At 38.9% G+C, this 15,234-nt stretch overlaps 1 protein-coding gene and 1 pseudogene across 3 annotated transcripts in view; one reads left to right on the forward strand and one right to left on the reverse strand.

Annotated features, from left to right (window-relative positions):
• Positions 1–15,234, forward strand: part of KDM4C (lysine demethylase 4C) — a 371,183-nt gene that overhangs the window by 53,002 nt on the left and 302,947 nt on the right. The window lies entirely within an intron of this gene.
• LOC119057836 (ADP-ribosylation factor 1-like) lies at positions 5,414–5,890 on the reverse strand (annotated as a pseudogene).

Here is a 15,234-nt window from a genome sequence, read left to right on the forward strand (position 1 = left end):
TATGGCGGTATGAGAAGCGTTAGGGATATGAGGTGTTTGCCGGTGCAAGGTGCTGATTAGGTAGCTGGAGAGTCATGAACGGTTTCCCTAAGGGACCAATAACATGTGCAGGGCAGAATAGGTACCCCATGGGTGGTAGGAATACCAGGTACCATAGGGATGTAAAGAGGTTAAGCTTCTAGGGTACTGAGAATCCCTGAGAATTCAGGACATTGGTAAGCATCAACATGTGAGCCATAGTGAAGAACGAGGATACTAAAGTGTTCTAAGGGTACTGGGTGATCAGTATGCCTGGTAGTTTCTATATATGAGGTCTGTCCATAAAAAGTCCAGCCATTGTTAATATCACAAGAATGGTTTGTGCCACACTGATGTATATTTAGTTTGGCTTATTTTGTAACCTTATTAAAAATAGTATCACTTTATGTAGTTCTCTGGGAACTTGGCTTTTTCTTTTCACCCCCTTTTTTATTGAATTTATTGGGGCAACATTGGTTAATAAAATTATGTAAGTTTGAGATGTACAGTTCTATAATACAGAAACTGTATATTGTATTGTGTGTTCATCACTCCAAGTCAAGTCTTCTTCCATTACCATTTTTATCCCCATTATAGACTTTGATTTTTTTTTTTTTTAACTGAATAGTAGGTTTTGTGTGAGCTACTGCTCAATCATTTTAATTGCTGGATGATATTTCATTTTATGAAGTTACATTTTATTTTTGTCATCCTGCCAGGGGATATTTTCTTTTTTTCTCTTTGAAAAATAAATATTGCTACTATGAACATACGATTCCTACATATGTAAAGAAGTTTCCCTAAAGTGCAGGTGGCAAACACAAGGCCTGCGGGCCAAATCTGGCCCTCCACCTTGTTTCTTCTGGCCTGGCACCTTGTTTCTAACAGGCGGCAGTGCTGAGCTCCTTGCCCCTAGTTAAGGAGTAGTTACATTTGTACAGTCCTAAAATTATGTTCAGCCCTTTGAAGGCAACCGTGAGGCTGAGGTGGCCCCTGGTGAAAATGAGTTTGACACTCTTGCTCTAAGCATTCACCTAGGAATGGAAGTGCTCCCTTATAGTGTCCAACTTTACCTTAGATACTGAATTGTTTTCCAAAGGGTTTGTATCAACTTATGCTCCTCCAGCAGTGTATACTTATTTTTAAGACAGTCTTACTGAGGTGTAATTTACATACCACAAAATGTAAAAATTCAGTGATTTTTGTGTAACCATGGCCACCAACCCAGTAGTAGAATGTTTCATTACCTCCAAAAGCTTCCTCGTGCTTACACATACTTCCTTTTTGGCACTTACTATATTGTTCACTTTTTTACTTATTGTCAGTCTTATGACTAAAATGTCTTGTGTGTGAATTTGTATTTTTCTGATTACAAATGATATGAGAATATATTTTCATGTCTTTATTAGCTGTTCGTGTTTCTTCTTTTGTAAAACCTGCTCCTATTTTTCTGTTAGAATGTTTGACTTTTTCTTATTATTTGGAATTATTTATGTATTCTGGATACCAAAACTATGTCAGTTGTATTGGTTGAGTTATTTGCTTTAGTTGTGGATTGTTCTTTTCATTTTTTTGTTTATTTCCAGTCCTTTTTTGTGTGATAACCAATTTTAATTTTAGCTCCTGAAGCTATGATAAAGGGTTCACTTTATAAATTTCACGGGACTGTTGAACACATTCAATAAAGTGAAAACTGCACAACATCACTTGGTATCTCAAAATCAGGAACATACTTTTGAAATATTTAAATATAATTTACAGAGTTTAAAATAAAATCAGAAGCCATTCACAGCTTTACCGATTGTCAATTAAGTGCTTGTTTTGCACTTAATACTTGATAGGATAGCCAATATGTAGTAGGGGTATTGAAAGCCGTTTGGGTATTGAAAGCCATTTGAGATTCTCATCCTGTTATATATACTCTATTGGAAAGGTTTCTTTCGTAAGTATGTGACTGGTCAGCATACTTAACCTAGTGAGCAACATGAGAACCAGAACAGCAAGTAAAGTTCTACCACAGTTTATGTACTTTTTATGTTTTTAATCAGTTAGAAATGAATAGTGAGAATTAAATACTTATCTTTACATGTGTACAAAGTATGCTGTGAAAGCACATTTGCAAACAAAAATATTGGGTAACTATTTTGTTAGGAAAATGATGTATCAAGGTAAATAGCAAAAGCATTACAGTAATTGTCTTACAGTGGAAAGATCAATTCTGTATTTTATGTTATATTAAATAAAACAGTTTTAGTTTTTTGAATCCCCAATCCAGAATTACTTGAAAAGTAGTAAGACCAAGAACCATTGAAATGCCTAAGTCCAGAATGAGCCTAAATATTTGTCCACATAGGTTATCATTCAAGAGTAGGAGTTAATGAAGGCTTTATAAGCAGTTTTTATTTTACAAATACAATAGGCATTTTGGTATTTTGGCCACTGGGAAATAAAGGCTGTGGCATCAGTAAAGGTCTGAGATACTTTACACATACTTAATCTACTTTACCTTTCAGATTTTTCATCTTATATTTTGTGTACTGCACTCTGCGTTAACGTCTTAAATTTTATCTTCTGATTAACTACTTGTTTAACACTCTTATTGAGATTTTTAGTTTAATAATCTCAATGAAATCTCAATTTTTAGTTTGCTTTTAGAAATCTACCCCACCCCTCCAGATCTGATTGGTCATTCCAAATAGTTTATCTTACTTGCTTATCTTTGTGATTCCAGTTTTTATATCTTTGAACATTTTATATATTTTAATGTCTCTCTGATAATTCTGAGATCAACAGTCCTTGATATCAGGTTGGGGAGTGTTCTACATGCTTTGTCAGCTGTTTTTGCTGCTTCCACGTTGGCTTGCCTCCCTGGGTAAGGGTGCTTTTTGGTTGTATGTTTTGGCTTCATTAAGATGAAGCCAAAATTTTACGGAAAATTTAAATTTTATGGAAAATTTACCGGTTTTGATGGAGGAGGCTTACCTCTCAAAAGGATTGGGGTTGTTTCTGCCTGGAACCAGAGATGCCATTAACCTCAAACCCTTAGTGGTCCAAATGCAAGGCAGTCCCAAGCTCTCTGCTGGCTATTATTTGGGTGTGCATTTTCCCTTTTTTCTTCTCTGCTCTCCTTTTCATACTCATGTTTACCTTTTAAAGGCAAATAGTCTCTTCATATGGCCTTTTTGTTGTAGAATTTTATTTCTTTCAAAACTTGCTCTACATTGGTTATTGTCCAGACCTTTAGAAAGAGAAGAACACACTGTTTAAAATTGTCAGTATTTTGATGTGTAAATATGAAAAAAAACAAGAAAAGTTATCTGTTTTAAAAGTAAAATGTTTAAATAATGTGATTTTTTTTTGTGGATAGGAGGAAGCACAAAGAGCTATCATGTCACACAGTGTAATTAAGTTTAAAGCAAAATGAATTGCACGTGGGTCCAATTTTATTCTTATTGTGTAAAGATCCTAAAGAGATTGTCAGTGTGTTTTAAAATGTGGACCAAAGGTTTTAATTTTAGTTCGTGAAATGTACAATTTTCAGACATTATTGTTTAATGGACTGAATTTTGAAGTCTTGAAATTTTATTTTTCTTTCTCTATGTACCTTATATTTGAAACTTAATGGCTTGTTACAGCTATATAAATTAGTGGCAGTAACATACATTAGCTTAGGCCTAACTTTCCAACAAATTAGTGGTGATTGCATGGATGGCCTTTTGTTCGGATCACAGCGCACTATTAGGTATTGACTGGGCTGTGAGGGGGTTTTATCAGGAGTGGTAGAGTCAAATGAGGAAAAGCAGGATTTAAAAAAAACCTTAAAAATTAGTGTTTTTAATAGTTAAGAGATTTTATTGTAATAGCTGTAATTATATTTCTTGTTTGTTGAAATGAAAACTGAAAATAAGTATATAAAACAGTTGATAACTAATTGTGTATTGAAAGCAGTAAGAGGTCCCAGGATACCAGACAAACCAGTTCTGAGGTTTTCCCTATGATAAAGTTTAACAGCTCCAGCTTCTTCAGTGTTTATTAAAATACAAAAGGAGAAATTAGAGGTGGTTGTTTTTAAGATGATTTTTTTTAAAGATTTTATTTATTTTTAGACAGAGGGAGACAGGGGAGAGAGAGAGGGAAACATCAATGTGTGGTTGCCTCTATTGTGCCCCCTACTGGGGACCTGGCCTGCAACCCAGGCATGTGTTTTGACTGGGAATTGAACCAGAGACCTTTTAGTTTGCAGGCTGGCACTCAGTCCACTGAGTGACATCAGCCAGGGATAGAGATGGTTATTTTTTATGTCAAATCTGACCCTTGCAGGCCGAGGAAGTGAAAGCACATATGGACGGAGGCTCTGAGGACCTGTGCTCTAAGATGACTGGCCACCTTCCCATGTTCCTATTAGTGAGACCCAGGTAACCTGGAGTGCGTGGTGACCATGCGTAGCTTCTGCTCTGGCCAGACTGGTCCCACTGAAGCAACTATACTGATCCAAGGGAAGGCTAGGGTCCCTCCATGAGGTCTGTGAGTGGTGGCTTCAGCATGCAGCCTATCCCCTGGGTAGTGGTATAAGCACAGGTACAATCATAAATGCTATGGGATGCAGGTAACCCAGTGAGTCACTCAGTCATGGACCATAAGTGACCATGCAAATGTATTGTGGTTGGTTCTGCCCACTGCATGTTCCAGACAGGAGACAGACCATGGGTATCCTGGACTCCAGCCTTACTGCAGAACCTACAGTTGGCACATTTCTCCTTTCTCTTGTATTTATAACTATTTTAAGATTTAATTTATTTGTTTTTACAGAGGAAGGAAGGGAGGGAGAAAGAGAGGGGAGAAACATTGATTGGTTGCCTCTCATATGTGTCCTGACCAAGGGATAAATAACAGGCAATGTGCTCTGACCAGGAATTGAACTAGCCACCTTTTGCTTTGTGGGATGATGCCCAACCAACTGAGCCATACCTGTCGGGGCTGTTTGTAACTATTTTAAAAAATGCACTGAGTTTGGGTTTAAAACCAACCACCAAAATAGATCTAAAGCCCAGAGGAGGAACATTGGGCTGATCTGACAGTGACTCCAGAGGCCCTGGCTGCCTAAAATCACTTCTCCGTACTAAACAGTGGGTTGATTCTATTTTTACAATAAAAATAAAGCTGACTGATATTGCATAGGAGTATCAGATACTGCCTCATCAGAAACAAGAACTGTTTTCATAAAAAACAACAACAACCCCATTGCTAGCTGTGATTGCACATTACACAGCATGGTAAAGCATCCTGGGACTGACCATGGAGACAGCTTCTGGCGCTCACACCACAGGGGCTCTTCTGCCACATGAGGAGAAAGCAAGGGTGAAGGAGGGAGTGAGGGGGGAAGGAGGAGTGTGGCTCACTTCTGGTTCTGGAGCTGAGGGGACGGCCAGTCCAGTGCCTTACAGAGCCCGTCTCCACGGATGGCACAGGTGGCCTGAATGCACCAGTTTCTGTGGCGCAGAGAGTGCAGGCACAGTTGGTTCATGATGTTAGGGAGGTCCTACTTATTTTTGAACATGAGCAGGTCAGCATCCCCTTGAGCTCCTCTTGGGCCTCATTCATGTGCTCTTGGTCATTGCTGTCAAATATGAGACCTTGTATATTCTGGAAGTAATGGAGCCACAGAGGCCAGGTCTTGTCCTGGTTACCCACATCCCCCGTGGTCTTCACATAGAAACCTATGACCTATGGTGGGGATGGTGGGCATGATCTTACCCAGCTTCGATTTGTACCGGTAGTGGTCTTCCCTGCAGCATCCAGGCCCATGATAAGAATGCACATTTCTTTTTTTGTAAAAAAGGCCCTTGAAGACGTTTGCAAAGATATTCTCCATGCTGTAGACTGGAGGGAGAAACACTGTTTAGAGAAACCCTTAGTATCCCTAGTGGTCCTGCTGCTCCGAGGCAGGCATTGATTTCACTCCCACAGGATGGCCAAAAATTAGTATTACTTAATTAGTTTAAGCAAAAATAACTAAAAAATACTGCACAGTAAATGTGAAATGAGATATACCATGTTATAATGCTGTGTTATAAAAATGGGACCCAAGCTAGTATTTATGAAGGGATTGATTACAAAGAATTGTGATTTTCTAGACTGACACCACATTTGCTACTGTGGAGACTGATTGTTTTGTTCTCATTTGTAAACAAGGAGGGCTGGTAAGTTACTGAGCATGTCATTTCTATCTGTAAAGTTAAGGGTGTTTTACATTTGTTTTCTCATCACTGGGATTATCCCAGTGCTTTTGAGATCCCTGTACTAATAAAATAATTAATTACTGAATACCTACAGAGTTTTTTAAGACTTAGATACAGCTTTTTGGGTAGATATCACATATAAAAAAAAGTTACTTAAGAAAAATTTAAAGGTATTTTTGCATGCATTACTTTGTTTCTTATGTCATCCCCTTTTAAATTATTGCGACAGGTGTCAACATTTTAATATCTACTACCTTTTTGCAAATGTGCCACAGATATATTTTGTTTGATCCACATAGTTTTAAAAGTTTGTTAATGTCACATAAAATTTGTATTTTGAGCTTCTCTTATAAGATCAGAAGATCTGGCAGTATTCCTAGTGACAGCAACAGACAGGAGCTAAGTAGTGGCTGTTTCTGTTAGGATAGTAGACAGTCCCCAGATGGTTTTCCCTGCCTCTCTTTTTTTAAAATATATTTCATTGATTATGGTATTACAGTTGTTCCATTTTTTCGCTCTCCTTTATTCCCCTCTGCCCTGCACCATCCCACCCTCCAGCATCCTTCCCTTTTGGTTCATGTCCATGGGTTGTGCATATAAGTTCTTTGGCTTCTCCATTTTCCATACTATTCTTAACCTCTCCCTGTCTATTTTGAACCTACCATTCATGCTTCTTATTCATTCCCCGCACCTTTTCCCTCATTGTCCTCCCTCCCCTTCCCCAATGATAACACTCCATGTGATGTCCATTTCTGTGATTCTGTTCCTATTCTAGGTGTTTGATTAGTTCTGTTTTTATTTTTTCTTTTTACGTTCAGTTGTTGAGAGTTGCGAGTTTATTGTCATTTTACTGGTCCCATTTTTGATCATCTTCTTTTTCTTCGATAAGTTCCTTTAACATTTCATATAATAAGGGCTTGGTGGTGATGAAGTCTTTTAACTTAACCTGATCTGGGAAGCACTTTGTCTGCCCTCCCATTCTAAATGAGAGCTTTGCTGGATAGATTAATCTTGGATATAGGTCCTTGCCTTTCATGACTTGGAATACTTCTTTCCAGCACCTTCTTACCTGCAAGGTCTCTTTTGAGAAATCAGCCGATAGTCTTATGGGAACTCCTTTGTAGGTAGCTGCTTTTAAGGTTCTCTTCTTATCTTTAATATTGGGTAATGTAATTATGATGTGCCTTGGTGCGTGCTTCATTGGGTCCAACTTCTTTGGGACTTCCTAAGCTTCCTGGACTTTCTGGAAGTCTGTTTCCTTTGCCAGATTGGGGAAGTTTTCCTTTATTATTTGTTCACATAAGTTTTTAGTTTCTTGCTCTTCCTCTTCTCCTTCCAGCACCCCTAGGACTCAGATGTTGGAACATTTAAAGATGTCCTGGAGGTTCCTAAGCCTCTCCTCATTTTTTTGAATTCTTGTTTCTTCATTCTGTTCTGTTTGAATGTTTAGTTTTTCCTAAAGCTCCAAATTGTTGATATGAGTCCTGGTCTCCTTCCCTTCACTGTAGGTTCCCTGTACATTCCTCTTTATTTCACTTTTCATAATCTTCACTTTTTCCTCTGTTTTGTGAATATCTCAACCATTTCTGTGAGCATCCTGATTATTAGTGCTTTGAACTGCGCATCTGATAGGTTGGCTGTCACTTTGTCACTTAGTTGTATATTTTCTGGAGTTTAGATCTGTTTTTTTATTTATGCCATACATTTTTTTTTGTCTGGGCACACCTGTTACATAGTACGCAGTGAAGCCCTAGGTATTCTCCAGGGTGGGACAACCCACCTGGGTGCATTGCAACACTGTATGTGGGGGAGGGATCCAAGAGGGAACAGTGTTGCTTGTTCAGCTCTCAGCAGGCTTTCAGTTACTTCCTTCACCATCCATAAGCAAGTTGGTCCCTTCTGTTGCTGATTCCAGGGTGGGTGGGTTTGTGTATGTTCTAGGACACTGTGGGTCTTTCCAAGGAACTCTTGTGTGAGGCTGGGAGTTTTTCTCGTTGTTGCAACCCCCACAGGTTTTTACAGTCAGAGGTTTTGAGACTTTATTTTCCCACGCTAGAACCCTGGGTTGTGCAGTTTGTTTTGCTCCCCAGTTGCTCCACCCAGTTTATCTGCATATAAATATGGGATGGTTAGGTAGGCCAGTTTGGGTTCATATGCTGTTAGGAAGCTTTGGGTCTCCACTTCTGCTGACCAGGGTATATTTTTTAAAGTATATAGGCCCAGGAAGGGACTAGACCTTTTCTATGGATGTTTCAAGGTGGCTGGCTACATTCTTGTCATTGCCTAGTTTGCAGACTTGAACCCTGGTCACTGCTCTGCCATGAATGAAAGGATCCTTCAGCTCCCATAGTGGCAGAGCCAGTATTTGGTTGGTAAACTTTTTTTTTTTTTTTAAACATTTTATTTATTTATTTTCAGAGAGAGGGGAAGGAAAGGAGAAAGAGAGAGAGAGAAACATCAGTGTGTGGTTGCCTCTCATGCGTCCCCCACTGGGAACTGGCCTGCAACCCAGGCATGTGCCCTGACTGGAAATCGAACCGCGATCGCATGGTTCGCAGGCCCGCGCTCAATCCACTGAGCTACACCAGCCAGGGCTGGTTGGTAAACTTTTGACTCCCACTCAGCATGTTATTTTTTTGAGATTGTGTCATTTCTTGAGAAAAAAAAAATTAACTTCATTTTGATCTTTTCAGGGTAAAGAAGAGTATGCGTATTAATTTGTCTTTATCGCAGAACCTTTTTTGTGGTGTTTAATGGATATGCCCTCATTTTTATTTTCTTTAAAAAAAAAGCCTAGCCCAGGCTGGTCTGGCTCATTGGATTGGGTGTCAGACTGCAAACCAAAGGGTCACTGGTTTGATTCCCAGTTAGGGTGAACATGTGTGGGCTGTGAGCCAGTTCCCCAATAGGGGGCGCTTAACAGGCAACCACACATTGATGTTTCTCTTCCTCTCTTTTTCCCTCCCTTCCCCTCTCTAAAAATAAATAAAAAATATTAAAAAAAGTTCAGTCTTTGGATTTCAGTACATTTGGTAGGCTAAAAGTTTGATTAGGTCAAACTCTTCTGGTCCTACTTTTAATATTTTATTCTGTCTTCATTTAGAAATAGCTTTTGGGCTGTTTTAATTGCTTTTAATTTATATCATCTTTGTGTATTTTTAAGTGACACAATCAAATTACGTATGTGTATCATGACAACAATAGATGTCACCATATTCCAGTTGTAATATGGGTTCTTAAATGTCCTCTCTGCTGTGGTTGTAATTTTTTTCTGTTTCACTCATGAGATACATTTGGGCTGAGGCATAGAGATATACTACAATGTCTTTCCTAATGTGCTATCCCACACAGTACTAGTTGACAGGATGTTGATGTATTATATAAACACGGTTTCATTGTCAATTTTTGGAAAATGTGGAGTTAAGCATGGTTAAACAGGCTTGCTTACAGTCAGGCTTCTCAGACCTTTGGAGTACCTGTCAGCACGGTGACTCTCTAAGAGGAGGAAAAAAGGGCAAAGTTTTTGTTTTTTTAAAAAAGATTTTATTCATTTATTTTTAGACAAGGAAAGAGAGGAAGAAAGAGAGTGGGAGAAACACTGATGTGTGAGAGAAACATTGATTGGTTGTCCCTTGCACGCCCTGAACTGGGGACCCTGCTGGAAACCCAGGCATGTGTCTTGACTGGGAATCAAACTAGCAACCTTTTGCTTTGTCAGATGACTCCTAACCCACCAAACCACACCAGTCAGGGTGAGGTAAAGTTTTTTAACCACAGTTTCTAGTAGGGCTTATGTTCTATTGGAAATAGTTTGGGAAAAATTAGTTTGCTATAATATTGCATTATTTCTTTATGTCAAGTGGGAATGGCTCATTATTGGTAAGGTTTGTGATGTGGCATGTTGCCGTCATGTCATGCTTCAGTCTCTCAGTGACCGAGAGCAGTCATTGTAGCATAGGTGCTGGATGCTCACAGTTCTGAAAAGAGGGTTCTTACTGGCTTGAATATATGCCCCTGAGTTTAAGGGCTGTGACTTCAAACTTGGTATGGCCTCTGTACGGTTGTGGGTGAATCGTTCATGCTCTGACGCCAGTTTGGGGTGTTTACTCCCTTAAACAGCTGCTGACTCTGGTGATGCTAATGAAGACTGAGGAGTTCTAAAAGATCCTTGATAATTATACATATGTGCACAAATCATGATCTAATGACGAATTATTTCAGAAAACCAGACAGACACTGGGTAAATAGACAAACAAAGCAGGATGGGTCTAAAATGGTGACTGGGTAATTGGGGTGAAGGGAGTGGAGGATCCAGGAGGAAATGTCTTCCTGGTGGAGGTCAAGTGAGTGACAAATATCACTCACACACCTGTTGACTTTGTGTGTTGTGCGGAAGAGCTTTATTTGAAAGGCGGGAATCTGGGAAGAGAGGCATTTGTCTCTGAACTTGGGCTGCTGTGGACTTACAGCTGAGATTTGATTGCTTTAAGCTTTGAACTGTTTGGCAGGTTTTGACTTGTCATTGTGGGGCTTGTTTGTAGCTGAGGTCTTTCTGGAGACTTTTATACTAAATCAGTTCTATTACCAATCTCCAAGTGAAGCAGCCTTTATTATAAGCTTTGCCAGTGTTTGTATGGAATGATTGTACCCCTGGGTGGGGAGAATGTGGCAGCTTTATGTGTTTGCCTGTCCTAAATTTTAGCCCTTTGGATATTTGTTGACAATTGTTGCAGAGAGAGGAGGATGATATGTTGTATTTTAAAATGCTCAGAACTGGAAGCATAGTGTTTATAAGTGAAGGCCCAGGAGTCAGATAGATTTAGGTTAATCTTTGCCACTTGCAACTAGTGAGGAATATTAAGTTTCCCCATTTGTTTATTTGAGTATAATGTCCCCTAATTTACAGGATTATTTTGAATAGGTGTGGTATATATATACATTTATTGTAACGAGGTAGAATATAGTGTACTACACCTAAGTGACAGGCTAGGTATGCTCTTTCTGTTTCTGTTCTGTTTGCGCGGTTTGTTTTTTAGTTCAAATTTTGATAGTTGTGAATTTATTGCCATTTAACGTTCATCATTTTGATCCTTTTTTAAAAAGAAGTCTCTTTACACAAATTAGAGGAACAAATGAAGGCTAAACTAATTGAAAGGAAGGGAAATGCACAGGAAACCAATAGTGATGGAAAGGAAACTGGGACTCAAATCAAGGGAGTGGACCAGAAGGAAGAAAAAAAATGACCACACAGAAAAATATGAAGAAACAAGAATTCAAAAAAAATGAGGAGAGGCTTAGGAACCTTCAGGACATCTTTAAACATTCCAACATCTGAATTATAGGGGTACCAGAAGGGGAAGAGGAAGAGCAACAAGTGGAAAACTTATCTGAACAAATAATAAAGGAGAACTTCCCCAATCTGGCAAAGGAAATAGACTTCCAGGAAATCCAGGAAGCTCAGAGAGTCCCAAAGAAGCTGGACCCAGGAAGGAACACACCAAGGCACATCATCATTACATTAGCCAAGATGAAAATAAAGGAGAGAATTCTAGAAGCAGCAAGAGATAAGGGGACAGTCACCTACAAAGGAGTTCCCATCAGACTGTCAGCTGATTTCTCAAAAGAGACCTTACAGGCAAGAAAGGGCTGGAAAGAGGTATTCCAAGTCATTAAATCCAAAGACCTACACCCAAGATTGCTCTATCCAGCAAAGCTTTCATTTAGAATGGAAGGGCAGATAAGGTGCTTCTCAGATGAGGTCAAGTTGGAGGAGTTCATCATCACCAAGCCCTTATTATATGAAATATTAAAGGGACTTATCTAAGAAAAAGAAGATAAAAAATATGAATGTGAAAGGACAGCAAACTCACAGTTATTAAGAACCACACCTAAAACAAAAGCAAACTAAGAGGACAGCTAGATCAGGAGCGGAACCAAAGAAATGAAGATCTTATGGGGGGTTAGCAACAGAGGAGTGGGAGAAGGAGAAGGGGGAAGAGGGTACAGAAAATAAGTAGCATAGATAGTAGGTAGAAAATAGACAGAGGGAGGGCAAGAATAGTATGGGAAATATAGAATCTAAAGAACTTGAGACACGTGGACATAAACTAAAGGGGGGAAATAATGGGGGAGGGGGTGTGCAGTGTGGAGGGGAATGAAGGGGGGGGAAATAGGACAACTGTAATGGCATTTAAAGAAACTTCTTTTAAAAAAAAGAAGTTTCTTTAACATTTTATATAATAAGGCCTTGGTAATGATGAACTCCTTTAGCTTTACCTTGTCTGGGAAGCACATTATCTTCATTTCAATTCTAAATAATAGCTTTGCTTGATAGAGTAATCTAGGTTGTAGGTCCTTGCTTTTTCATCACTGAATACTTCTTGTCAATCCCTTTAGTCTGCAAAGTTTCTTTTTAGAAATAAGCTGACAGTCTTATGGGAACTCCTTTATAGGTAACTATCTGCTTTTCTCTTGCTGCTTTTAAGGTTCTTTATCATTAACATTTGATATTTAATTATGATGTGTCTTGGAGTGGCCCTCTTTGCATCCATCTTGTTTGGGACTCTCTGAGCTTCTGGAACTTGTATGTTTATTTCCTTCACCAAGTCAGGGAAGTTTTATTTCTTATTTTTTCAATTTCTTGCTGTTTATCTTCTCTGTCTGGCATCCCTGTGATTCAAATGCTGATAAGTTTGAAGTGGCCCCAGAAGTTCCTTACCCTATTCTTTTTTTTTTTTCTTGATTCTTTTTTCTTTTTGCAATTCTTATTGAATGATTTTTTTCTTCCTTATATTTCAAATCATTGATTTGATTCTTGGCTTTATCCTCTCCAGTATCAGATATACTATGTAATCCTGTACATTTTTCATTGTTTAACTTAAACTTTACTTCTGCCTGGGTCCTTTTTATGCTGTTGAAGTATCCAATGAATTTCTTGAGCATCCTATTAATAACCAATGTTTTTAACTCTGCATCTGACTGACTGCTTATCTCTATTTGGTTTAGTTCTTTTTCTGTAGTTTTGACCTGCTCTTTCATTTGGGCCCTATTTTTTTGTCTCCTCATTTTGGCAGCCTCCTTATATTTGTCTCCATGTATTAGGTAGAGCTGCTTTGACTCCCTGTCTTAGTAGCATGGCATATTGTAGAAAAGCCCACCTGTAAGTTGAATGGAGCTGAGTCTTAGGTAATTTCCTAGGTGGGACTGCACTCATGAATCAGTTTGATGGAGTCTCAGATATGGTGTTGCAGCTCTGTGGCTCTGTGTGGGGGAGGGCTTAGAAAAGGGAAAATGACTGCTGCCTGGCCTCTGGAGTTTTGTCTGGAAGGAAGCTGTCCCCTGGCTCTTGCCCTGATGCCAGACACTTCAGTTTCTCCCTGTATGCTACTGGTACCCTTCAAACTGCTGCCCCCATATGGGAGCCAAGAGGTTATGTGACTGTGTAGGTCCTAAATCAGTTGCAGTACTTTTAAGAGGAGATGCCTGAGAATCCTATGGTTTCTTCTGCCACCCCAATTCCCACTGGTTTTTACAGTTGGAAGTTATTGTGACTTAGCTTCCTGGCTCTGGAATCTTGAGCTGGGGGGCATGGTATGGGGCTGGGATACCTTGCTCCTGAGGTATGCCTCCTGCTTTTTATCTACCATGCATTGGAGTGGGACTTGTGTGTTCTGTGTTTCCATGTTTCTGCATCTCTATTCCTCCTACCCATCTGAGCGAATGTGATGTCTTTGATTTGTCGGTTGTTGGACTTCTATACAGTTTGATTTTTTGAGTGTTCTGGGTGAGAGTTATGTAGTTTTGTTGTAATTTTTATGATGATTGTGTGAATAGGTAGTGGTTTTGCAAGGAAGCAAGTCGTGTTTACCTGTGCCTCCATCTTGACCAGAGTTTTGAATAAATGTCCTGATTCCTTATTTTAGCAAAAGAAATTAAAGTTTCAGCATCATGTCAACCTTGGCCTTGCCTACAACTTGGCCTTGCAAAAACATGTTATTTGCCTATTAGTGGGGAGAACTTCAGTAGTAAATGTCACAGGCCTTTATGAACTCTTATAACATGTTTGATTGTTATATTGGGGAGGCTCTCCAGTGAGATTTACTAGAGAATAGTGGAGATATTTATTCCTTCTGTTCTAAGAAATAAAGTTTTATTTTCTAAATATTTTATGTTCTTTAGCATGCTCAGGATTCCAAGAATCTTTGGGAGTGTAGTAGCTCTCATGTTTCTTATGAACAATGACTGGAAGCTCAGAAAATCACAGTGATTTTCACCCTGGTCAGTGGCAGAGCTGGGATTATAATCTGGGTCTTCCGCCAGTACCTGTACTTCTCTATCCTCATCCCTAGACCCACAGGTCTAAGGATGTCAAAGGAATCAGCCTCAGGGTTTTTTTTCAAAAAATAATGTCGAAAACAGTTAAGACTGGAGTTGACTTCTCTAAATGTAAGAGTTTCAGAGGAATACTTTGTTCCTAAATTTGTAAATTTTCATTCAATTTAAAAATGATTCCTATAATATGGCTCTCATCTATTACTTCAGATTCGTTGCCTCAGTAACGACTTTTAAATAGGACTTCACTATTAGAATGATTGGATTGATGTCTGATTGGACTAGGGATAAGAGATTGCATCACTATAAATAGAGTGAGATAAAATATTTTACACAATTTGATTGAACTTTTATAAAATTTCATAGGTTGGAACCTAGGACTTTCTCTAAAGGATACTTACTTTGACCAATTTCCAAATAACAAATTTCCCACTGTAGGGTTTAAGATAGAATGGCAATTTGGGAGAACTTGGGGATTAAATTATTTCCACTGGCACTTATAAGTATGTTACCTGAGTCAGACCTTCATGAACTGCTTCATCAACAATTTTTCTAACCATAGAGCTTGAGGAAGTAAGATCACTACAGTAATTAGAGAATTACGTATAGACCAAAATGAAAACAGAGCAACCCTGTAAGTTTTTAG

This window comes from Artibeus jamaicensis, unplaced genomic scaffold, assembly GCF_021234435.1.
Source record: "Artibeus jamaicensis isolate MK-2021 breed Jamaican fruit bat unplaced genomic scaffold, CSHL_Jam_final scaffold_1964, whole genome shotgun sequence".
NCBI classification, from domain to species: domain Eukaryota; kingdom Metazoa; phylum Chordata; class Mammalia; order Chiroptera; family Phyllostomidae; genus Artibeus; species Artibeus jamaicensis.